The 27,694-nt window shown below is 39.4% G+C and overlaps 1 protein-coding gene across 1 annotated transcript in view; it reads left to right on the top strand.

Moving 5' to 3' along the window:
• Positions 1–27,694, top strand: part of LOC105354903 (cytoplasmic phosphatidylinositol transfer protein 1) — an 82,402-nt gene that overhangs the window by 26,874 nt on the left and 27,834 nt on the right. The window lies entirely within an intron of this gene.

Here is a 27,694-nt window from a genome sequence, read left to right as displayed (position 1 = left end):
ACCAAGCCAAATCATCATCATTCCACCTCTATGCCTGACATGATCAAATGTAACTGCTGATTTGCTGTGTTTGGTTTCTTCTAAACATGCATAAAGAAGTTTAATCTTTTGGTTTGTTCAGATGCAACTCTCAGACTTGACTAGAAGAAGGAGAAGTTATGTAAATACTTTCTAGAAACCATCATACTGTCTGGATTGATTTGAGTTTTCTTTCATCTTAATGACCAAAAAATGTGGATCAGTGAACTGACAGTCCTCCTGTTTCTAATGAGGCGTTAGGCCTTTCTCATTAGCAGCATGGTCCTTTTCCCTTCTAAGAGGAACTGTGAAGATGTGGCTGCTTTCTTGTTTTGTCTTTTTAATCGGCATTTAGAAAACCCGGGATTCTAAAGTGTAGTGTTTCATGTGTTTCCATTTCGTCCATGAGGCATTTTGTTGGTCTTACGACATCTGGAGAGGGAAGGTTCTATCAACTGATGAGCTTAAATTTTCGTCACACATGTGTTTGTTTTAATTCTAATATTTAGCATTTGAGAGTTTATCGTATTTCAAACATTTCCAACCTTTACTTACCCCGTCACCCTGTCAATTGACACAGCCCTTCAGTTACCAGCAATGGAAGAATGAGGTTCTTGCTCTGTTTCTAGGAAAAGGTCTGCTGGACTATAAGAGAAAGGACGAAAGGACGTTGGGAAAGGCTTTTGTCCCCACGTTGACAAACTGCCAGTTGAGCTAATTCCTCTTCCTCCACTGTTGTGGCGGTTTTCAGCCTCATTCTTTGGTTGGTTTGTTTGGGCTGTCAGTTTGCGACCACCCTGGCAGAGAGGTTTTCACTTTAGAGTGGGTTTAGTTGGTTGCGTGTGAAAGAATTTTAATGAGCTCCAGCGTTGGATCAGGCTCAAAGGTTTCCTGCTCTCTTCTGTTCAGTTTGTCTCATTATAAATAAAAAAAAAAAAACATTCTTAGCGTCCAATCGTTAGAAGATAAATTGGAACAGTGACCTGTTGATAGGTGTAGAATAGATGTTAACACATCTGTATGGACAAATGGGAATTAAGTACACCTGTGCCCCAGTGGACAATGATGTGAGCTTGGTAGGATGGTAGCTACTATCATTATCGTAGCATCGTAGGATGGTAGCTACCATCATTATAGTAGCTACCATCATTATAGTAGCTACCATCATAATGGTAGCTACTATACTATACTACTATAAAGATGGTAGCTACCATCCTACAATGCTACGATAATGATATTAGCTACCATCCTACCAAGCTCACATCATTGTCCACTGGGGCATCATAATGTTAGCTACCATAATGATGGTAGCTTCATTGAGGAGGAACTTGCCTGCAGTAAACTGATGAGCCTTGCATTTAAAAATGCAATATTAAAATCTAGAAAACGAGTTTCTTTGTAAGCAAATATTCTATTATTTTCTAGCAGTTCATTTTTAATAAACTTTAGAATTCACAAAATATTCACCTTTGTTCAAATTAAGTCGCTGAAAAATGGTTTTTCATACCTCATACCAGAAATTCATGCCAAAAATCCCCAGGGACTATAACATTAATAAACAAATTGATATTAAATGTGGAGGAGTTTAAATATCTTGGGGTCTTGTTCACGAGTGAGGGAAGGCCGGAGCGTGAGATTGAGCAGAGTCCGTAGTTATGCGATTGCAGTATGTGTGGAGAGCTCGGAGTAGAACCGAGCTCCACATCAAAAGGAGCCAGTTGAGGTGGCTCGGGCATCTAGTCCGGATGCCTCCTGGACGCCTCCCTGGAGAGATGTTCCGGGCATGTCCCACTGGGCGGAGGCCCCGGACACGCTGGAGAGACTACGTCTCTCGGCTGGCCTGGAAATGCCTCGGGGTCCCCCCAGAGGAGCTGGAGGAAGTGGCCGGGGTGAGGGAAGTCTGGGCATCTCTGCTAAGACTGCTGCCCCCACAACCCGGTCCCAAATAAGCGGAGGAAGATGGATGGATGGATGGCATGTTACACTGAAAATTACATTCAGTTTATAAACTTGTGAGTCAGAGGTGAGTCCATCTGGCAGAGACCCGGTATTAGTTTGTTAAAAGAGTATCATGAGTGCAGACTCTTTCTGCAAAGGTACTCTTCCTAATAGTTTGAACCAAGCCAGTATTACTTTACTCCCTAAAAAGGATAAAAACCTACTAGAGTGCGGTTCTTACAGGCCAATTTCACTCTTGAACACTGACTATAAAATCCTGGCTAAAGTCCTTGCCTGCCGACTCGAAACTGTCCTGCCTAGTCTTGTCTCTAATGACCAATCTGGTTTTGTTAAGGACCGTCGGTCATTTTTTAGTATTAGACGGCTTTTCAATATTTTATACACCCCTAGTGTAACCGAATCTGAATGCCTTCTTTCCATGGACGCTGAGAAAGCCTTTGATAGGATTGAATGGAAATATCTTTTTGAGACTCTAAACAAATTTGGGGTCGGGTCATCCTTTTTATCATGGGTCAAGCTTTTGTATACTTGTCCATCTGCTACAGAACTCACTAATAATACCTACTCCGAACCGTTTAGTCTGCACCGTGGTACCCGACAGGGCTGCCCCCTCAGCCCACTACTCTTTGTGTTAGCCATCGAGCCCTTAGCAATAACAATAAGGAAAAATAATTACATTTGTGGCATTTCAAGATGGGGTACAGAACATAAGTTAGCCCTTTATGCGGATGACCTCCTGCTGTTTATATCTAAGGCTAAAGACACTATCCCTCACGTTTTAGAACTGCTTGGTAAGTTTGGAACTATCTCCGGTTACAAAATAAATCTGCAGAAAAGTGAGCTATTGCCACTTAACATATCTGACTCAGCCATGAAGGAAATTACTCTCCCATTTAAGATAACAAGAACTAGCTTTGTCTATTTAGGAATAACTGTAACACAAAAACCCTGTGATCTGTTTAAAGAAAATTTTGGGAAACTGCAGGTGACAATACAACAGGACCTGGCTAAATGGTCTCCCCTCTACCTCTCGCTAGTTGGGAGAGTGAACGTGGTTAAGATGTCTGTATTACCCAGATTTCTATATCTATTTCAGAGCATCCCCGTATATATCCCTAATAGTTACTTTAAAAAACTTGACTCTATTATCTCAGCGTTCATATGGAACGGCAAAAAACCACGGCTGCGCAAGGAACATCTGCAGAAAGCAAAACAACATGGTGGTTTTTCACTTCCAAATTTACGCCAATATTAATAATACCAATATTATTATTGGGCTGCTAATCTGTGTTGTGTGACATACTGGGCACATTACTCTTATGATGTTGGACCGCCGTGGGTGGAGATGGAAAAACTTTCTGCTGGACCTGGTCTGTTACCCTCGGTCGTTGGTGCAGCACTCCCACTGACTAAACCTCTGACTATTGATAATCCTGTAGTACATAACTCGATTAAAATCTGCCATCAATTCAGGAAACATTTTGGTTACTTAGGGATGAGCCTGCAAGTTCCAATAGCATCCAATACATTTTTCCAACCTTCATTGTTGGATGCTGCATTTCAGAGGTGGCGGCGACACGGTTTGACGACCTTTAACGATTTATTTTTTGATAATCAATTGGCCACTTTTCAGCAACTGGTCGACAAATATAATGTTCCTAACTCAGATTTTTTTAGATACTTGCAGGTGCGTCATCTCATCATGACTTCCATCACAGGGTTCCCTATTAAACCTCCTCAAAATACTCTGGATAACATTTTGATCTTCAATCCCACCCGGAAGAAATCCATATCTAAATTGCTTGGCATGATCTCAGCCATAGAGTCTTCCTCGATGTTAACCATTAAAACATATTGGGAGCAGGATCTTGATGAAACCATTAATGAAACAGACTGGGAAAATATAGTGAGGAACATCAACTCATCCTCGATTTGTGCAAAACACTGTCTATTGCAGTTTAAGGTTGTGCATCGTGCTCACCTCTGTAAAGCCAGATTAGCCCAAATGTACCCACAAATTGATCCACTGTGTAACAGATGCAAATCAGCAGAGGCCACACTAGTTCATACTTTTTGGTACTGCCCCAAAATACAGTGCTTTTGGGGAAATATATGTGAGGCACTTAGCTGCATTTTGGGAGTCCAACTGACTTTAAACCCACTTGTATTTCTGTTTGGAATAAACAGCGGGGCTCCGACATTGCCTCCAGGTGGTCAGAGAATCATTACTTTTACAACTTTACTAGCTCGACGCCACATTCTGCTTAAGTGGAAAGATGCTGCCCCACCCACTTTATCACATTGGATTCAAGATGTGCTTTACCATCTTAAGCTTGAAAAAATAAGATTTACTGTAAGACAATCAGAGCATAAATTTTATAAGGTATGGAGACCATTTCTCAACTTTTATAGTTTACCATCTACAAGTGTAACAGAATGATGCCGTTTTTTTTTTCTTTTTTTTTTTTGTTTTTTTTTTTTCTTCTTCTTTACGTGTGTATTAATATATTTGCACTTTACTTATTTTTTTGTTATGTATATGCTATTTAACCTATACTGTGACAGATTTTATATATTCATGTTTCTGCTTATAACTTGCACCATTTTATTTCCTTATATTTCCATTACTAAAATTGATATTGGTGTATATGACACTGACAGCAGCAGGGGGTGGGGGACTGGGTTTTGAGTTTGTTTGTTCTATGTTTTAAAACTGAAAACTTAATAAATATATAAAACACTAAAAGAGTATCATGAGAACGAACTTGCAAAAGAAATGTTAACATAATTTCGGAAGCAGGCAAAAACCTTCACTGCTGCAGCAGAAGCAAAAAGAGGTCCAACTCTGTGGTAATAACATAGTCCTGTCATTCCAAGAACGAATCAGTCCGATGGTTAAGAATAGTACTACCCCTTCCACACAATGTGGCTTTTTATTTGTTTTATGTAGAAATTGCACAAAATCTCTATCAAATCACAGAAATCAGTGAAAAATAAAGTTACTTTTACACAATCTTCTTTAAAAAAAATTAACTAAGAGAACTGAAGAAAACAAAAACAACCAAATCTGAAAATAAGGCATACAAAACCGCACCAACCCTCTCCGTTAAAGCTTTAGAAAATATTTTAGGTTTCAACAATTGTAACATAACACATTTTTCAGAAGAGTAAGTTAAAGTAAGCAAAAAGTCACCATATGCATGAGATAAAACCAGAAAAAAGGAGCCCCCAGAACAAGTGATTTAGTCTGGAAAAGAATAAAATTGTACCTGCTGTACTGTTTGGAATAATGGACGCCACCTTTGTCGAAATGTATTGATTTTTCAGGTGTTTATTACTTTGGTTGCCTCTTCACCGACAGCTCTAGTCCTGGGATTAGACTTTCAGACTAGTCTGAACAGTTGTGGCCTCACTCATTCCAGTCATTGGTTTTGATGGAGTGCCAAATCTGTCATGTCAAATCTAGTCCTAACTTTCTTCTGATACTGAGTTATAATGTCAAATTTTTTCAGTGAGTTAGCATTAATATTGGTAATGCTGAGGTTTACCACTTTGGACAGTGTCGCTTTTCTTTATAAATAATTGTTTATTCTGCCTCTATTTAAATTCTTTAATGTGCATTTCAACCTTCATGTGATACGACTCTGATGAAGCAAACTCAGATGGGAACAAGTGCCTTGTTATGGTTTTTGAAGGACGGGTTTAGTCTGGGTATCTTTCCCCGGAGCAGCAGGATGACCTCGTTCGGCCGCGTGACAGGAGCCAGGAGGAGAGAGCCCACATCATTGATTGGACACCGCATTCAGTTTGACGCACACAACATAACCAGCTAGAGCACGAGCCACACCTCCATGACTGTACAAAGCCACAAAGTGATCAGTAGCCCCCCCCCCCCGACATGTGGCAGGGCTTAGAACCAGTTGTTTACTCCTTTACTATTTGTGCGTGTGCAGACAGGAAACGCCCCCTGCTGCCATATAATCTGCCCAGTTTTTACTGCTGGTTGGTTGGTCAGCAATGCATGCTGCTAAACACCCAGAGCTTTGTACAACTTTGATCCAACCTTTTAACAACTTTTTAATACATGGATTATTTAAAAAACAAACTAGTTTTTGTCTCTTACTTCCTCATCAATCGACTCGGGGAGGCTAGCGGAGGGCTGTCTTAGAAGGTCTGGTGTAAGGCATCTGAGATGATGGGATGGTTGTGAATATTTTCATTCAAATTGTATTTGTAAGGAAATTGTAACTGGCCAAGGTACTGAACATGTGTGTGTGCTGTCACAACCAGCAGCACACGCACAGAAAATGCTGACAGTCCAACTGTGCTTTATGCAGTGCGTCATTACTCTTCTGCGGTCCTGAGTGATTTATTTTTGCCTTCTTGGAAGAAGAGAGGAGGTGGTTGTGTGCCTGAGAGAGATTCTTATTTCTTCTCCAACTTCTTTTTTCCTTTTTGGCTGATGGGCTCCAGCTTCAAGCCACAAAAATCTCAAGGTAGAAACTGGAAAAGATGTTTCTCAAGGCAGAAAACAAGGTGCCAGTACTTAAAGGTGGCAACACAAAAACTCATGGGACTGTTGATGGGGTTTAAAGTAATGACCTCATTACCATTCAAGGATCCTGTGCAGTGGAAACTTCTCTTTAGTTACGCCTTAGCAGTGCAGAAGCTGCTCAGGAATGCCGGGTGGATTCCTGATTTACAACAGGAAACTCTCCTCACAGGTTCCTTCTAGAAATATCTCCAGCACAATCTAATGTATTTTGCTTTTGCTGGGCGATCTGGGCAAAATATAAAATCTCAAATTTTTTTTTTATTCCAAATTCAATATATGATTTCAAACAGATTTTTTTTCTCCATGCTTTTACTTTCTTTAACAAAAATTTCATGCCAAGTTTCGTACAAAGTGCCTGTTTTTGTATTTATAAAATTCATTTTTTATACATTTTTTAATTAAATATTCTTGTTGCATTATCCGCCACGTCTTAAAATAAAATAAAATATAGTCTGACTTGAAACCGGTCCATGATTACATGTAGCCGACACACGGAACAGCTCGCTAGCATAGCATCCTAGCATCAGTGTGTAACGGCACCGCTGTCTCCAAACCAACACTTTTATTAAAAGCTCTGTAGCTGCTGTAAGTAACAGGTTTATCCTCTAGTTCTTTCTGGATCCGGTTAAAAATCCTCTCACGTTCCGCTGCTTCACCTCCTTAATCTGAAGCTACATGGAGGCAACTAGCAGAAGAGAGTTGGGAAAATACATTTTTCCAAAAATACATCTAAAACAATAAATTCGAAATATCTCATTAAATTGATTAATGGCCCAGCCCTACTTTAATGTTGGCTTTTGTAAGCCATCTAAGCAGACAAATTCCCTTTTCAGGTATGTATACGGCTTGCTCTAAGAAGTGTAATTCTGTGTTCACACCCAACGGGTCAACTTCTCGTCCGGTGCCTCTCTTTTGATGTGCGTCACATTCACTGCTTGACGCTTGTCCAGATACATCTTCCTAAACTTGCCGCTTCTGATGCATGTGGGAGGAGCCACTATCAAGTTTTTTGCCTCATCACTATATGAGAGCATTGCCTGTTTAATATTTGTACATACAGTTAATGCATGGAAGACATTGATGATGTTTAGAGGTCAATTTATTTGGGTTAAAAAGCAGCACAACGGTGTACCTTTATCTCTCTGTTGCCCAGTTTGATGACTTGGTGTCCTTGTAAAGCTGCGTCTTTGCATTTATACCTTAGCAAGACATTTAAATAAAAGAATGAGAGAAGAAAAAAAGCTTTTTTGTAAAAAAATTCAATGCCAAGTGAAAATCCAAGGAACTGAAACAGAACACAGAGGCCTGGAGCTGGGCAGAAACAGTAAAATAAAGATGTTTTTTTGTTTTTTTAACAACAGGATGGATGTGTTCCATCAAACATGAGTCTTTTCTTTTCCTGCATTGATGCTGAGCAGCACTCTTGAACACACTTAGGGCACATTTAGATGTGTGTTAATCAGGGCTGAGTTCAGCTCAAACAATTACACAACATATTTTGTGCGTTTTCAATGATTTTTTTCATGAAATAAAAATGGTCCTGAGCCTCCTCCTGCACCCTCTTCTTCATCAAATTGAACAGCTGTGATTATTTGTGCCTCAGAATGACGTCCACTTGAAACAAAACCTATAAGGACTTGGAGTTAATGGCAGTGGCTCTGTGTGCTTGTTCATCCTAATGTGTCTAAGAACGAATTTGTATCCAAGAGTCCACAACTATAACTATAATTAGCCCTTGTGTTTTAGTTGCTGTGGTAACGCTACAAAGTCTTTGCAACTGCAGTTATGTGTGTGTTGTGTGCTTAGGTAAAGAATTGAACACAGTAAGTGTGCCCTGGCAGTTCAGCTGCATGCAGATTTGTGTGGCGGCAGATACATACTTGGACACATGTGCCTGAAAAACAAATGCAGGCATGCTGTTGGATTAGCACACAGTTCTTAATCCAGTCACTCCAGGCACTAAGGAAAAGGCTGTCGGTCCGGATCAAGTCTTGAACCTTGCGTTTGGTTTGTATTCAGACTGCCGTCAGTTCAATTCAGTTCAATTGTATTTATAGAGCTCAAAATCACAACAGTCGTCTCAATGGGGTTCGTGCTTGTAATTGTAAAGTAAACATAAAATCACAAGGATCATGAATACTTAGAATTCAATAGGAAAATTCTAAACTGAGCTAACCACACTGACCCCTAGACCCTCCCTCGTCAAGCAGACTTTACCATGCCAGACCAAAGCTTGTAAACCATGTGACTAAAGATTCAATACTTATTGGCCAGGAATAGACCTCCACAATAAATTTCAAATTTATCATTATCGCAACATCAAGCTGTGCAATAAGCATATCGCAAAAGTCGATAATTGAGAAAAATGGTTTCCTTTAATGTGCTAAAACAGTCTTATGGCAGCTTGAGTTATTTAGCGAATCAAATAAATCCATTAATGCATTTGACCAATCGGATGGACTTCTTTTATGTTAGATGCTCACCTCCTGTTTAGACAAGAGTCATCTGGAGTGTAATTTAAGTTTTGTTGACTCTTTTTGGATTGTCTGAAAAACAATGTGAGAAGCAATTGTCTTGTTTCCACTGAGTGGTTCAGTCCGGTCCAGACCACTCCGGTATTTTGAGCATTTCCATTTTAAACTGGATCCATTAAGCTGGACCGAACCGTACCATTTTGGTGCACCTGGTTGTTGTAGGTCCAAAGAAAAATGGAATGGACTGGTTAGGGGGGAGCTACCGTCCTCACACGATGAAACCTGTTGATTGGTCGAAGGTTGTTACAACAATGTAAAGCATTAAATGCTTTGTATGTACAAAGAACCAAAAGCTGAGCAATAAAATTTATTATTATGATTTACTACGTTGCTGTAGTCGCACTACTATGACGCAAAGCTATTCAATGGGTCTACACCTCGCATGCTGGTCCATGATGGTCCAACTTTGAGTGGAAACACTCACCAAGTGCCTGGACCATTCTGAACCGGACCGGACCACTCAGTGGAAACGAGGCAAATGTATCCAGATTATTGAGGGAAACGAACTTTCGTTCACTTTTAGTGAACCAAATTTGTCCAGTCTGAATACACCCTGAGTTTTGTGGGGTTCAGAGAAACTCCTTCTTTTTCATCCGATCGAGGAGAACTGTGCTTTCTCTTGTGCTTAGCTGTTTCTTACTCCTCTTTCCTGGTATCAACACATAATAAAAAAATGGCAGCGCAGAGACAAGACTGGCCAGTTTGTTTGGTTTAAGTGACTGCAACCGGAGGTAGGTTTGTTTAGATGTCTTTCTTTTAATGCCTGACTTGTTACAGCAGGATGACAGGCTGGTGTATTTCTGTCCCATAAAATCGTGTCCTGAGAATGGGATGGCATATATAGATGATGCTTTACATTAACAGCTCTGTGAAATGGAGGAATGAAAGTAGGGAGCATTAAAAACTGCACTAAAAGCAAGACGTAGCTATAAAAACACATGGGACATCCCAAATGCTATTTTAAGAAGCGGAACAAAAGAAATTACTTATCCAAAATATTTCGTCAAAGAAGAAAAGGAAATGTACCAAATGGAGGACTTTGCAAACATTTAAATGACTTTTTTTTTGTAAATTTAAGACCTGAATGGAAGATCAAATTCCAGATCCAGGGACATTAGACAAAAATATGGACACACTGACAAACAGAAATACAAGTTTCATTTTGTCTTAACCCCAGAAATTGCAAATGAGCTACTAAAGAGAGAGGAATGAAGGGAAAAATGTGCTGATGTTAACAACGTTGATATGACTTTGGTAATAACCGTTATTGATGGTGTCCCAAAACCATAAGAATATATTTGAACTTATAAATCAATCAAAACCAGGAACAAGCACCATTTCACAAACTGCAGGCCAGTTTCTCTGTTGCCTCAGTGCTCCAAAATTTTGGAAACATTTTTTTGAAACTAGATCAAATGATTTTATTTAAAAATATAACTTACTGGTATGGGTATGATACGGGGTCAGATCAAACCAGTCAACATATCTGAGCCTTTATTAAAGTCATAGAAAACATCACATACAAAACACAAGTAAACAGTGATCTGGAAATATTTATGAGTATACATTTGAATTGTTTGAGGAGGCACTTGGGTGTGTTGGGGACACAATGGAACCAAATGTTTACATGACAAATGTGTGTTGAATGTTTCCATGAGTTTATCGTATATTTTTTTCTACATGAGACTATATGTTTATCTAAAACTGAATTTGTACCTGTCAGAGAAAGAACAGGACTATAATAGATAGCGGGTATGGTAAAAAGTTTGGTCCAAATTTATAAGGGTTTTACTTCTCTCCTATATTTTATGTTTTTTTAAAGTCATTTTTGATCTCGTTCTATTTTTCCTCTAAAGCATATGTCTGGAATAAGATGTTATCATATCATCTCAAGGTTTTGATAAAGCTAAAGACAAGTTTAATATGTACTGTTACTAAAACTTGTTTTGTGCCGCAATGAGCTAAACATCTGACTTACAATATTCTTGTTTTAGCAATGAAGGCAGTTTCAGGCAGTCAAATAATACATTATATAGACATCTGGTTTGTTTAAACTATTTATTTTTGCCATTGAAAAGGGCTGGTATTAATACTTTAGTTACATTTTTCATTGGAATGATAAAAATTTACTCTAAATTAAGTTTAAGCTATGTCTAAATGACCTGATTTATGCTCTACATCCAAATTATGACCATGTGTGTTAAGAAAATGCCTCAATAGGTTGTGTAATTATCTACCAGAATCATGCCAGAGTCTTGGCATTATTGCGTCTGCTGTTGACTGACGTTGGGAAGAACCGCAGGATTTCTGACACCCACCTCATTTTTTTCTGTCTGGTTTTGCAAGCGTTCAGCAGAGTCATCTTCGGTTCGCAGTTCCATCCGTGCCACAGTTTTTCTTTTCTTTTAGCAGATTGTCTCTCCCCTTTCCCTGCTTGGATGTTATATCAGCTAAAACTGCGGGTGTGTCACTGCAGGAAATGTCTACCAATGGAATGCAGGTTACACAATTTGACAACACTGTTAACCTAATCCAGAGCTAGAAAGAGACAGAGATGTGTCACATTTGTAATGAATGCTTTTGTTTTGACATCTTGCTGAACATTTTTAAACATGTGTGTTAATACTCAGAATTAAAACATTTATTTTCATTTACTGCAGATTTGCGCGTCGAATTCCTCTGTTTGGATGCACAGCGAATTTGCTGCTTGACACCTGTCCAAAAATGTGTTCATGAACTTGACGTCCCGCACGCGTGTGGGAGGAGCTACTGCCAAATGTCTTTTGTTCCGATCGCTACATGGAACAGTGGCAAAGTATATCTGATTTACAATATGTGGAACGTAGCTTAACAATTAATTGATCCATTAATAGATGAATCGGTTTCTGTTCCTATGATCCAACCACATCGATCTGTCTGAGGCAAGTTGTTAATCGATACCATTATGAAACTGTTTCAAAATGAAAAAATGATATTATTATTTATATTGGTAGGTTTTATTTGACTAAAATGTAAAAACGACCAAGTACATTACAGTGGACAAAACATGCGATGCATTAAAAAAGGATCCATCATTCCAGTCCAATGTGTGGAAGCATTTTGAATTTAGCAAAGACATGTGACCATCCAGTGTGCTAGAATGTTCTGATAGTGTTCCCTTTGGATTCTTTGGATGTGGAAACTTTAGGAAAGTAAAATGTGAATTTGATATTCATTCATTTTTGCTTGTTTGGTTTTACATATATTTAATTTACACTTGGTTGTCTTGCAAGAAATACAAATAAATTATGGAAATCTTCGCCTGCACTGTTCAGTAGCAGGTATTTATCTCCGAGTCACACTGGCTGAAGTTTTGGCTAAAGATGTCCTGGAACGATTTTAGGTCAGTTAATTGGTTGATGAAAATGAACCAATATTGACTATGAATCGTATCCGTTATCACAAATTATGATATGAATCAAATCGTTGTTAAAATGAATTGAAAGCAAAGGAGAAGCCAGATTTAATGGAATTTTAAGTAGTCACAAAATTCACTAAATTGTAACTTGGCCCATTAAAAAACTGTTTGGGTTAATTGATTAAATACGTTATACTGTTGCATAATCCTATCCGTCTGGCATTTTGGTAACTGTTGTAAGAGGCCAGTGTTACAGTTGTTTTACTATATGAATCCACTTTCTTTGAGTTTTTTCTTTAACAGCATTTGGCTCTATTTAAAAAATAGATATATATTTCACGCAGGTTGTTACAAAAGTCTGAAATCTGCTGCAGGTGCCCTGATGTATTTAAGGTCGCCATGGCCCTAGGGGCAATGCAAAACTATATTAGTGATTAGAGATTGTTGGCAGACTGGTGAGCAACTGGCCTCTCCTGCTGTCGAATGCTGCCTTGTTTTAGTGAGCCCCATTTTAAAATGGTGTGAGCTGTAACTCGTCTGAAGAGCAATTACTTTTTCGTCCATGTTGTGTTATCAGTAAAGGATGAAACCCAAGACATGAGAATACGCTCAACTATAGAGGTAGGTAACCCCCAATTCATAAATCGTCTCAATACAGACACTCAAACAGAACAGCCTGGCGGGGGGAGGATGGGGGGATCCTATCAAAGCCTCTTTCACCCATTCTGACCTTTTCATTCAAGCTATTTCTGTCACTAGCAGCTATGTTTGATGGAAGCCAAACACATTTCCCTTTCCATCCATCCATCCATCCATCCATCCATCCATCCATCCATCCATCCATCCATCCATCCATCCATCCATCCACAAATGGATTCACAAACATAGTTTAGCACTCTTTTTTGTAAATGGCATGTGTGATGGATCGTCTTTGAATACGTTCTTTGAAAGGTTTGACATCAATTTCACACCAACAATGCGTGCTATAATTGCAAAAGCAGCACTGAAGCAGAGGACACAGGAATGTCCCTTTTAGCAAACAGCACAGCCTTTCATGTGCTGCCAGGAAACCAACAAACACGAGTACACACACACGCACACACAAACTCAGATGACATTTGAACTTTTGAAGCTTTTTCTATGAAAGAAATGTTTGCTTTTACTAGAAAATAATGGAATAAAGTAATGAGAATTTTGCTTTAATGGTAAAACATTTTCTCTAAAATATCTGCTCTAATAATTTTCATTTGTTATTTCCAATGTAATTGTACATTCACTGGCCACTTTATTAGGCACAACTGGCCAGCTGCCCGTTAGCACAAATTTCTAATCAGCCAATCACATGGCAGCAAGTCAAAACATTTAGGCATGTAGACATGGTCAAGACGGTCTGCTGCAGTTCAAACCGAGCGTCAGAATAAGGAAGAAAAGTGATTGAAGTGACCAGACGGGCGGGTCTAAGGATTTCAGAAAATGCTGATCTACTGGGATTTTCACCCACAACCATCTCTAGGGTTCACAGAGAATGGTCCGAAAAAGAGGAAATATCCAGTGAGCGGCAGTTCTGTGGGCAGAAATGCCTTGATGCCAGAGATCAGAGGAGAATGGTCAGACTGGTTCCAGCTGATGGAAAGACAACAGGAACTCAAAGAACCACTGGTTCCAACCGAGGTCTGCAGAAGATCATCTCTAAACACAAAAAAAGTCCAACATTGATGCAGATGGGCTACAGCAGCAGAAGACCACACCGGGTACCACTCCTGTCAGCTAAGAACAGGAAACTGAGGCTACAATTCACACCGACTCACCAGAACAGGACAATAGAAGACTGATAAAGCGTCTGGTCTGATGACAGATAAGACTGCACACTTTTGGCCCCTTAATACCAAATAAGCATAATTACAACACCACAGCCTACCTGAGTATTATTGCTGACCATGTCCATCTCTTTATGACCACAATGTTTCAGGATAAGGCGCCATGTCATAAAGCTGGAATCATTTCAGACCAGTTTCTAGAACTGGACTCAAATGTTCTCCACAGTCACCAGATCTCAACCCAGTAGATCACTTTTGGGATGTGGCGGAACAGGAGATTGGTATTGTGGATGTACAACCACAAATCTGCAGCAACTGTGTGATGCTCTCATGTCAATATGGACCAAACTCTCTGAGGAGTGTTTCCAGTGGCTCGTTGAAGCCATGCCAACATTGCAGTTCTGAAGGCAAAAGGGGTCCAACCCGGTACCCGGTAGGTGGACCTAATAAAGTGGTTGGTGAGCGTAGATTACCTTTCTAACTGATAATCTTTCAGTCAGACTAGAGATCCCCTAAAGATAACAGACAGGTTGTAATGAAAGATCTGCATTGTGCTTAAAGCCTGATGATAAAACCCTGTGTTCTTCAAAGCACTCTTTCTTATTATTAGTTGATTCTCACTGTTCTTTGTGTGAAATTTTGGGACTTCAAGGTTTCAAATGTGCAGTGCAAAACAGCTGTCATTTTTTTAATTAAATGCTGCATGTTTCTGTGGAAATGCAATATGTCATCCTGTTGAAGAATTTTATCTGGTAGATATTTGTGTTTACTTTCAATTAGACAGCTGTATCATTAGGTTGTTATGTACATCATTATTAAAATCTTGTTTTTACAGTTTGATGGACAGTTTGTTGCTGTTCCTTGGCAATGGTTGATCTCTTTTTTCCTAGTATGTATTTGCAAAACGTTCTGCTTCTGCATTAGGTTCTTTTTTCTTTTGTGGATTTGACCCGCTCAGTGGTCTCAGCCTTATAACCCTGGACTTAATATTCCTGTCATGGTCATACCACAGACTGTAGTAATGGGTCCTGTGCTGAAAACTCTGCTCCGAAAGTTCAATTTGTGTTGAAATAACCGAATCGTTCCCCATCAAATTCATAACTACAGCTTACCAATCTCTTATGGTGTCTGTCAGATTCTGTGAACTAGGGTTGTCCAGATCTGATGACATGATTGGAAATCAGGCCTGATCACAGAGTTTCAGACTTAATCAAAAGCGGATATTTTACCCCAATGAGGGATCTGATATCTATTTTATTCTCATTCTAATCAGCGCTGTTTATTACATATAAATACTCTGGTAGAAGTCTGCATATCAAGAACGGATCACATGTTTAAATGCTTGTTTGTGTCCTGATGTGGGAATTTCTACACGTTTTACCCTTTGACACGTGTCTCAGACTGTTAGAATTCCCTGAAGGTGTGTGTGTTTGTGTGTGTGTAAATGTGTGTGTGTGTGATAGGTTAGACAATGTGAGAGTTTGAAAAAGAGCTTTCTCTTTTTTTCTGTCCTGTAGCTCTTTTCTACAGACACATTCAATCTTATTAGTTATCTCCCTGAATTTGCATTTTTCTAACTCAAATCTATTCTAAATAAAATGTATCACTGGACTTCTAATTATTTAAATATGCATGTCATGGACAGTTATATATCTTACTCTTCATTTTCCTCATCTAAACCTCCGTTGCTGTCTTGGCGGTCTGTAATAGAAGCTTTGCTTCCCCGTCTTTAATCCGTTCTCTATTATTTCATTCCGTCACCCCTCTGCTAGCTTCTCTCCATTTTCACTCAGTGCATTACTCCACCATCACACCACCAACAAAGAATCACATTTCACTAGAATAGACAAATCCACTGGCATTACAAAAGTCAGTTTTAGAAAAACTCAATGAAACATCATGGAATTATATGTACTTTTATGTATATACTTTTATTTAAAGCAGGGGTCTCAAACTCGCGGCCCGCGGGGTATTTGCGGCCCAAAATTAAAATGAAAAAGCAATCCACCAAAATGCTTTTTCATTTCCTTCCTCAACACTGCTTTTTCTGTCACTTAATTAAAATGATAATGAAAATGGTATTTGACATTTCATTTTCAAAAAGTTATCAGGTAAATGTGTAGATTCATTTAGAAATGTCTACTTTGACAATTAAAATGGATTAACAGAAATGATTTTTGAACATGATGGATTTACAGAACTGTAGAATTTAAGTCTTCTTTAGTGTTTAATAGTTAGAATTCAACAGTGTTAACTGAACTGTATTAATAAAGATGTTTAAATGAGAAAACAGCAGATATAAAGAATAAATAAACAGAAATGTATTACTGATTTATTTACTTATTGATTTTTTTTTTACGTATTTTATTTGAATGAGAGTTTTATAAGTAAATTTTGTGCAGAAAACAGTTAATAATAGAGTATAGTAATAGTATAGTACATGTTCCATACAAATTTATTGGCTCTCAGACATTCACTAGTTGTGTGTGTGTGTGTGTTGACGTTGTGGCCCTCCCTCAGCTAGACCCTGCCTTCAGTGGCCCCCAGGCAAATTGAGTTTGAGACCCCTGGTTTAAAGCTTTTCCGTAAGGTTGCCATCCTTAAAAGCTCTCATTATGAGGCTTTTAAAATGCAAGGCCTCTTGAATACAAACCACAGCTACTCCTGACCACTGGATAAAGTTTACCTCAGCAAATTGCGTGGAGCAAAGGCCCATCAAACACCAGGAGAGACTTTAGCCTTTTAACACAATGTTGTTTTACATGCTACACAAGTGTTTGTCCTCTCACTGTTTTCCTACTCATAGTTGTCACACAAAAAAGAAAAAGATTGAACACACGAAAAGGAACAAAAACTGTCCCACTTTTTAAATGAAATGGTTTGATAGAACCTGAACAACAGTTTCTATTTATTTTTACACCAGCAGTCAAACATGGAGGCGGGAGTGTAAAAGTAAGGGGTTGAATGACTTGCCATGGTTGAGACTTGCAAGTCCCACATCCCTTCTACCTGCTCCATGCACATTTACATTTGGACACCACGGCTGTGGTGCAGAGGTAGAGCCGTCGACCTCTGATTGGAAGATTGCTGTTTTGGTTCCCGCTCCACATTTGCAGAAATAGTGGCTCATCAGATCAGACGACGTTTTTCCACATTGCTCCTGGTGGTTATAGGTTGGGGCCATGCAGCCATCAGTGTGTGAATGTTTGTGTGGGGGTGAATGGGACTGTGAATTTAAAGTACCTTCTAAGAAGTAATAAAGCACTATATAAATATATGCCACTTACCATAGATTCACTTTTAATTGATTTGCAATCAGTGTGGAGATGGGAGTCTTCTTCTCTGGTGCACAGGCTTTCTACTGAAACCAAGGGTTTAACGTAACAATCTTTATGGCTGCACAGGTGCCTAAAATGGGTTTGAACAGCTAATTCTGCCACTTATAATGCACAACCCAGAGAGAGTTGCTAAATATTGTAGGCTAACAGCAGTCTTGGTTATAACTACAGCAGGACAACATTGCAAAAAATCAGCCTGTAATGGGTTTTAAAAAAACAGCATTTCTTTTTTGGAGTCTCAGTCAAAGCCTAGACTTATATTCATTTGAACTCCGCGACCTTTAACAGACTTAGAAAATAAATCCTATTGAAAAACACAGCGTTTGTAAAAATGGGTAATGTGATTGTGTGATGTCTAACTGTGATGGTCCAAAATACAGAATACCTAAACAAACAGAAAACAACACCATAAAATATAGAAAAACACATTTAGGAATTGCAAAATTAGATGGTGTTGATGTCCTTTTCTTTTGGTTTTAAACATCCCTATTATTTTGTTTTGCAGCAGCAGCAGTTGATAACAGAATGGACGTGACCTTTACCTAACTGGAACATCTTGACTGATTTTCTGGGCAGACACTTGACTTGCCGTTTCAACTGTAGCAAGCTTTCTCCACCGACAGGTGGAGCGTCATCCTGACATGAATCAGGTGTTGATGAATATTTAAATGTGGGAATCAGCCAAACTGTCTGGCAGGTTTTTAACGCTCCAGCATCTGCCCCTGTTTGCACCAACTCGCAGCCTTTTGGGCCAGTTTCATGTCTGCAAATCCAGTCAAATATCTTATAAAGATGTTTAACTGAGTTTTAATGTAGCACATTTTAGCGTTGAGCTTTGAAAAACACACAGCCTTAACTCACTTAAATACACTACATACTCGACATAAAATGAAGCTCTTTTTCCAAACCGTTATGTCCATCATTATACAAAAATAACTTTTTGTAAGTGAATTTTGTTGTTTTATCGTGCATCATCTGTGAGTCAGCGTGTTATGAATAAAAATAGCTTGGGCTGTGTGTGGAAGTGAGACGTACATCCTGCTTGTATGCCTCAGCTGGCCTCTTTAGCCCACATTAGCAGGAGCTCTGAGCTGACATGGATCAGGTTAAATCACAGACGGATGCCTGACTTCCATTTGTTCTGCTTGAAGGCGATTAAAACAACCTTCAGAGTCAGACGTCCTTTTAATTTTTCTCTGAAGCTAAATCCCATTCAGATGAGTTATTTTAGCTGTTTTAAGCCTTCGTGTAAACAATTGCCATGACTGTGAGACACAAGGTTATGCCAGCATAAACATAGTGTCTGTTGGGACATATTATACAGAGGCGATTCTTGACTTGAGCCGACGCTCTGGACAGTGTCATGGAGTCTTGTACGGGTCGGACCGCAGAGGTGGTGGGCACGCATGGGTCACCGGTCTGGGTTGCCAAAAGGATAACCATCTTGGAGGGCAGAAAGGGTGTAATAATGAGCGGAAAACCATGATTGGACAGTCATCCTTACTGACTAACATGGTTCTCAAGAGCAGTCTTATCTGTTTAACACGCGGTCTAAATCCAAACTATGCACTCTTCCTAGAACTGTGTCAACCTGGTTCACGTTCTGCTAAGAGAAGGCCCCTTATTTATTCAGGAAAAGATTGTAATTTTAAGCTGACGCAGTTCAACACAATAACTCACAACACAACACAACAACTCACAACACAACACATTAACTCACAACACAACACATTAACTCACAACACGACTCACAACACAACACATTAACTCACAACACATTAACTTACCACACAACACAATAACTCACAACGCAACACATTAACTCACAACACATTAACTCACAACACAACACATTAACTCACAACACAACACATTAACTCACAACACAACACATTAACTCACAACACAACACATTAACTCACAACACATTAACTCACAACACAACACATTAACTCACAACACAACACATTAACTCACAACACAACACATTAACTCACAACACAACACATTAACTCACAACACAACACATTAACTCACAACACCACACATTAACTCACAACGCAACACATTAACTCACAACACATTAACTCACAACACAACACATTAACTCACAACACAACACATTAACTCACAACGCAACACAATAACTCACAACACAACACATTAACTCACAACACATTAACTCACAACGCAACACAATAACTCACAACACAACACATTAACTCACAACACATTAACTCACAACACATTAACTCACAACACAATAACTCACAACACAACAACTCACAACACAACACATTAACTCACAACACAACACATTAACTCACAACACGACTCACAACACAACACATTAACTCACAACACATTAACTTACCACACAACACAATAACTCACAACACATTAACTCACAACACAACACATTAACTCATAACACAATAACTCACAGCACAACACATTAACTCACAACACACAGCAATAACTCATAACACAACACATGAACTTATAACGGAAGTAGAGCAGCAATGGAAGTGCTTTTATTCTGAAATTTCCACTGTGCTGAGCGGCTAACTACCTAACAGAAAGTAACGTCACAGTGAGCTGTGGAGGGAGCACGTTTTTTTCTACAAGAGAAGGTTGCAGCAGTGTTGCCAGATTGGGCGGTTTTGGTTCTAAATTTGCAAGTAAAAATGACTTTGGGCGGGTTTGCATAATTTGGGCGGTTTTAAGGTTGGTTCAGCGGGTTTTTCTCCCGCATGAATATATAATAACGGTCTACGTTAGGCCGTGTGGCTAAATGTATTGCAATATCAAGCTTTAAAGAACACAATTTCTAAGAGGCGGGGCGGGGCGTTGCATACCCCCAACAACAGGTTGGATGACGGAACCCGGTCCATTAAGCGTATCTGCCTGGTGCGTTCACGGACCTTCATGACATAGAACTCCAAAAGCCACGCTGTTTACACGAATTAATTTGTTTTATTAGTCACCTATGCTTTCATTGCACTAAAATGTGAGTAATGAAGTATTGAGGGTTTCTGTAGTCTAATAATTGAAATTTAATTGCTAAAATTTGAACTGTATTTCGTTATGGTACTCCTTTACTGACAAAAGTAATTAAATTAGAGTAATTTGTTACTTTGTAATAGTATTACATGAGACAAAAACCAAAGCTAAATGTTTCCTTATCAACCTAACTCCTCTGAATTTGACCTTTTGACCACTCTGTCAGTCCAAAAGGGTTATCTCATGAGAACCAAATCATTGGAAGTAAATGTGAGTTTAAATTCAATTCAGGGGGAATCTTTGACTCAAACCAGAAAAGTTTGAATTTCAGAATTTTCTGATAATCCAGGCATCGAGTGCATCCCAAATTATCCTCTAAAAGGGCATCTGCCAAAACTAGCGGTCTGTTTACACTAAACTGGTAGTGCTGTGACGTACGCACATACCACATTTAATGGACTCTAAGTCATCTGGAATATAAGATGCAGCACCCAAAATAAATAAGTCAAAAAGAAAAAATCATGCATAAATCGCACTGGAGTGACGAGAAAAGTGCGATGCTTCTGAACAACTCTAGCTAGCGTCATGGTGCTGCCCCCCAGCCTCTTTTTCAACGTGCGTCAAATTGGATGCACAATGCATTTTCACAGAGCGTCTTCATTAAGCTAATGCAGCATTAAACCTTTTCCTCAACAAACAGCACTAATCCTTTACCTTTGTGGGTGCATTATTGTTAATATAACCGGTTTATCAATCTTTCAACATAATTTATGTCAATATCGTGTGAATTTAATGACTTTTTTTGCTATAGTTTAAAATCCTTTTATTTATTTATGCTCCAAAATCTGTGCATTCTGTTTAGCGGGATTGGTTCAATATTTATTAGTCTTTTTAGGATTTATGCAGCAAACAGCCCTCACTAACTGAAGCATTCGCACAGTTTTGGCAACCTTTCATTAAAACAAAATAAAGCTTCCTTGGTTTTATTCAGAAAAAAGAAGCTCGCCTTCATATTTTCCGTCTCTATATGTAAGATGGATCCGCTGAGCTGATGTGATCTGTCAGTGAGAGCAGAATTAGTTTTAGGTCTCACAGCTTTTCCCCCCCCTTTTCAAAATTGCTGTAATAATTTGTCAGTGTTACAGCAGCCGCCACACACATTCATCTCTGTGCCATGGCGCTCTCAGGGGGCAGTAATGCAGCTCGGTCTGAGTGAAACAAAGTGATTATCAAAGCTGTTAACGTAATTATTTCCTCACTTTGACATTTCAACAGAGAGGTGATGCCATAGAGCAGCCCTGCTTGACTCTGGGTCAACTATACCCTCCTCTCCGATACCTCTGTTTGTGACAGGCACGTAAAGGTGATGAGGGGGCTAAAGGGGGCTACTTACCCCCAATGTTCTCCTCTCTCAAAGAGTTCTAAAAGTTCAAATACTATTTTGATATTTTGCAGTCGTACTGTTAAACTACATCTTTTCCTGTCATGTCTGGTTTTGAATTCTGGAGCCAATAGCAAGAATTCCGAGCCCCCTTTAACTACTCATAGACGATCTGATTGGAGCTGGTGGGGGGGTTGAGCTCGGGGATCTGAAAGCAGAAACAGGAAACCAGATTTTCCTGTGTGCAGTGGAGAAAAGCTGGGCACAGAGTGAATGAATGAGTGGATGAGTGTGCCACACGTTAGAAAATATATGAACTCTAATATTGGAAAGCTTAGTTGGGGTTAGGCCTGCACAATATACCGCTAATTTATCGTTATCGCAATATCCAGCTCTGCAATACGCATATCGCAAAAGACGGCGAGAAGCGCAATAAATCGTAGACCTTAAATGTGTTAAAACAATCTTAGGGCAGCTGGAAGTATTTAATGAATCAAATAAATCCTTTTATGCATTTGACCAATCGGATGGACGGCTTCACGTTGTTGACCAATCGGATGGAGGCCTTTAATGTTAGATGTTTGTCACCTATGTCGACGAGGGTCATTTGGAGAATAATTTTTAAACTGTTGCATTGAAATTGTTGGAATGGTAATTTTGGTTATTTTACAATTTGTTTATATACCGCAAATTATATCATTATCTCAATATTAATCTCTAATGTCGCATATCGCGAGTTTTCCTCATATCGTGCAGCTTTAGTTGGGGTTGAGGATCTGCTTCTCCAGATCTAGAGGCTGTTCTCATCAAACGCATGTGAGAAATGACTAAACTTTAGAAAAGTGAGTAAAAGGACCCTGTCAAAGACAACCAAACAGGTTTATCTCTTTTGAGTTTGTTGACTACATGGGTCTACAAGAGACTTTTTAAAACATAACTCGCTGTTTTCATGTCACGCAGTTGACAACAGACCACTCTGTGTCTTATGTCATTCCTGCTCATATGCCATAGTACTGTAGCATTCTGTGGCAAATCTTTCACGGATTTCAGCGTTACGTTTAAGCTCCACCCATCCACTTAGCGGTTTCAATGCAAAGGTATTATGAATGCGCAGAGTGTGTCCTTAGAGAGGTATTGATCTAAATGGCCTTGTGCTTTAGCCAGGCTTTTTTGTGGGGTCAAGCTGCCTTTTTAATTGTCTGATTTCTAGTCAGACAATCTTTTTTTTGTAAACGCAGAATCTAGAATTCATTTGAGCCTAAATAAAAAAAATGTAATAAGAATTATTACATTTTAATTTAAGAAAAAACAGGAAAACAGCATATATGTAAAGCCCTTTTTGTAAAAGTCATTATTAAATAAATAAAATAAAAATAAAATTTCACTATTTAGCGGCTAATGTTTAAAGGGCCTATATCATGTCAGCCTTTCAGAGTGAAGGATACCCATGTATATCATCAGATATTACCTTTGGCACACTAAAGAACACATTTTTTAGAAAGTTGAGTTATTTTCGCAGATCGTTTTTCTACCTGGACTTAAGAAGACTCGATCTTTGAGGCTCCGCCTTTCTCTCCTTGTGGGTAACGCCCATTTCATGATGTCAACCTACAGTCTGCCTCGGCGGCGTGTCTGCTTTTCACCCACGAAAACAAATAACATCAGAACTTTTGCAAAGATGGATGTGCATATTGTGCATAGAAAATAAAAGCGTTTAGCTAATCAACGCTAACTTTACAGAGAAGCTGGGTGTGTGTGTTAGCCTGGGGGCGGAGCTGACAGCGCAGACTCTTCCTGGAAGGGGCGGTTCTTCATTAATTTACGTCACAATGTGAGAGCCTGCTTTTTTTTGTGGATTGGAAGGTGCCAGTGCTTAGAGGGCAGAGTTTTGGAGGAATACTCAGATGCGTGAATAAATCAAAATACCGCTTTGGGGTTGTTTTTAAGTCAAGAATGAATATTATAAAACACTCAAATGCTCAAAACACTTGATTTAGGCCCTTTAAACGGGTTCAATTAAAAAAAGGATTCATAATATCGACTTCTGTAAATAACACTCTGTACTTTTCCCCCTAAAATTACAACACTTTGATAAAAACCCTCAGAAAGACAGACATTGGAGCGATGTAGGTTACTGTGACCCAGACCAGAAGTCAGTAACGGTGGGTGATGATGGCAGCATCCTCCAGTTTATTGGCACTGATTAATGAACCGCAGCAAAGCAGAGTGCCCTGTCATCAAACAAATCAGATAAAGGCAAGACGAGCGCTGACCTCTTGTCGCTGACTGATTCATGATGCTGTGAAGATGCCTCACCAGAGACAGCTGCTGGAGAACAGGGAGCGCTTCCATCCCCACAATATCTTATTTGTTGTTTTTTTTTGCTCCTACTCTAATTTGGAGCTTTCTGCATCCATCTGTTGTGACTGAACTGATCTCCAGCTTTACACGTCATCACAGTGCCCCTGTTAACCCTTGTGCTGTCCTATGGGGTCAAGATGACCATTGACGTGTTCTCCCTACCATGACAAAGGTGGATAAAGGTGGAAAGGATTGCATGTAATCCATGAACACCAGTGAAGATCACAAATCATTGAAGAAAAAGGGTTTAGCGCACTGTCTTGTGGGGTCTAGATGACCCAACTCCCAATGTTAAAGTGCCTAGGATAGCACAAGGGTAAAGAGGCGTAGATAATGAATGCGAGTCGTTGATCATTTTCAGATCCTACTGTGGACACCGTGAACAGATGAGGCTGTCGCTTGTCGGAAAAAGGGTTTGTATTTTGTCTGATGTCCCGGTTTAGCGCCTCCTAACCGCGTTAGGAATACTTTTTGTCGGCCTAACATCAGGCTCATTTTCTGTCTCTGTGTCCTCACAGAGAACCCATGAACTCCTTCACGTCCTCACTGTTCCCAGATTTCCTGATTGTGTGTGTCTGGAAAGAGGATGAGAGATGAAGTGCATCTGCATTATTTACAGTAGCACTCAAGCTGCCAGCCTCATGGGCTCTCTGTCCCAGAGCTGCTTTTGGAGTCGCTTGCTCTCATGCAAGACTATGACAAAAGATAAACCCTGATTAATGCAGCAACTGATGTTGTTTGAGGAAGATAAAAAAAATATAAAAATGGTGGAAATGGCCATCTGATCCAGATCGGTTAGGTTAGGCCAGGTAGGTATCCTCATTAGGAAATAAGAAAGAAGAGACCAACGGAACATTTCTAGTTTTTATATAAGAAACACAAAAATCGTGATGCTTTCCTCCAGAAGTGCAGCAGCTGCTGTGCAGACGAACACATGGGCCATTTCAGACATGAGCCTGTGCATGCTCAAAATGTCCTCAGGGGATGCTGCGAGTGCTGGAAATAACCTTTTGCCAGATTAATTTCAGAATTCTGCAACTTGACAGTTCCCCACCTCAATGCAGTGACCGAATAGCAATCTGTACACGGCCTAACGTAGTCCGCTATTATATAGTCGTCAGGGGGAAAAAAATGCCAAACCGACCCTAAAACCGCCCATATTATGCATACCCGCCCAAAGCCATTTTTACCGACAAATTTAGAACCAAAACCGCCCAATCTGGCAACACTGCTGCTAGCTTCTCTTGTAGAAAAAACGTGCTCCCTCCACAGCTCACGGTGACGTTACTTTCTGTTAGCTAGTTAGCCGATCAGCACAGTGGAAATTTCAGAATAAAAGCACTTTAATTGCAGCTTTACTTCCGTTGTAAGTTAATGTGTTGTGTTGTGAGTTAATGTGTTGTGTTGTGAGTTAATGTGTTGTGTTATGACCCTTCTGGGCCACCGTAGATCTGCTTTTAACGGACATGAGGATTTTGAATTTCTGGCTCTTTGAAGTGTGGCTCAAGAGTCAGTGGGGTCTTGGGAAAGCATTCATCTGTCATCACCCTTGAACTTGTTGGGTTTTCTGTTCCAATTAGATAAAGTCATTTAAACAATTGTTTGTCAAGAACGCTGCCATCACCTGTTTACTGTGTCTAGTACATATGTATTTGGATTTTGAACCAAGCTAAATGCTTGAACTGAACTTGATTTTCTTTGAAAATAAATATTAATCACTCCTGGTTATTAATATCTCAAATTCCAAATATGCAGCAGAACGTCCGACATTATGGCTTCCTTTTGACTAATGTTTTATAAAAGCTTTAAAGCTTGAGGTTTCTTCTGATAGCTTCTTCATGGAATGTTTCAGATTGAGTTCAGAAAGGAAGGGGATGGACGAAACCCATCTTTAGAATGGGTCTTACTCCTGCCAAAAGGAGCTGAACACTGTTTTCACAACAGTCCCCTTTCCTGACCTTCGGCTGAGTCTGGCACCTGACTACCGGAATGTTTTCGCACAAACATCCGTACAAGGACAGCATTTGTGTTTTTGAAAATACTAGTATTGCAAAAGATGCAATACTTTGGTATTGCAAAAGATGAATGTTCTGTTCTTATTCAGAAAGAACTGGAACTGTATTCAGGAGACACAGACATAACTTTTATTACAACTTAAAAAAAACAGCAACTTCTAGTTTTTTCTGCCACAATTATCACAAAAATGCATGTGAGACTGTACATCAATACAGACTACAGCATTTCAACTTTTTTTAATTTTTGGATGCTGGTGTGCCGCGGGATTTTTGTTAAGGATAAAGCGTGTGGCTCAAAAAATGTTAAAAAACACTGGTCCAGGGCACGTTAACGTTGGGAGTGAGTCCATCTGGACCCCACAAGGTAGCACAAGGGTTATGATGGTGTTCAAAACCTTCATATTGTGCTCTATCAAACTAGACATTTCTTTTTACAGTCTTCCTTTATGGATGTGAGTTTTTGTTTGTAGTCTTTCAGACATTTGTGCCTCTTGGACTGGAGTTTGGGACATACTTTCATCAGCATTTTGGTGCTGACAGCCTGAGAGTCCTGAGCTCTTCACATCTCCCCCTGACAGTGTTTTACAGCTCAGCCGACAGGTGTGACAGGTAAAGGTCAGGGAGGGGGAAATGTCCCCTTCGGGCCAGCTGGTCACTTTGGTTCTCCTTCGTTACCACAGTCTGCTGCAGTGGCAGGTTTCTTTTCAGACTAACATCCATGTCTGGGAGACAGAGAAAGCTCCACTAAGCAAAGAAACAGAAAACTGCATGACTGCAGCACATTCAGAGTTTTGATGAAAGTTGTCACTGATGTGTTTATTTAATCTGTTCATTTCTTTAAACCGTTTTATAAAGTTTATAAATTTTTAGCCCAGCTTTTGTTCACATTTAATCCTAAATTCACTGGATTCCTCCACATGGTGGTCATACAGACATGATGCAACACTTGTTTATCATAAAAGCCCGCTTGCCTGACCTTGTTTTGTGGACACATTGTTGCAGCGACGGCCTTGAGATTGTGTGCCGAGCTTCTCTTCATTTTGCTTTGCTCATAAAGGAGGTTGTCTAAATAAAAATAATTAAAAAAAAGATTCATTGGTGATTTTTAAAGCAAATATTTCTACTTCATGAGAGAATTCCCAGCTGAACTCTTAATTCACTCATGTTCTGTTGCCGTCATTACCGCAGACTGAAGGATTTCCTGGCAGCATTTTGCCAATACATCAAACTATTTGTTTTGACAAGTTTTACTTTAACAACATATGCTTGATTATATCAAAGTTAAAGCCAAATGTCTAAACTCATTGTCCTAACCC

This window comes from Oryzias latipes, chromosome 1, assembly GCF_053564925.1.
Source record: "Oryzias latipes strain Hd-rR chromosome 1, Olatipes_Hd-rR_3.1".
NCBI classification, from domain to species: Eukaryota; Metazoa; Chordata; class Actinopteri; order Beloniformes; family Adrianichthyidae; genus Oryzias; species Oryzias latipes.
The sequence above is the reverse complement of the archived record's forward strand: the minus strand, read 5'-3'. Positions and strand labels throughout refer to the sequence as shown.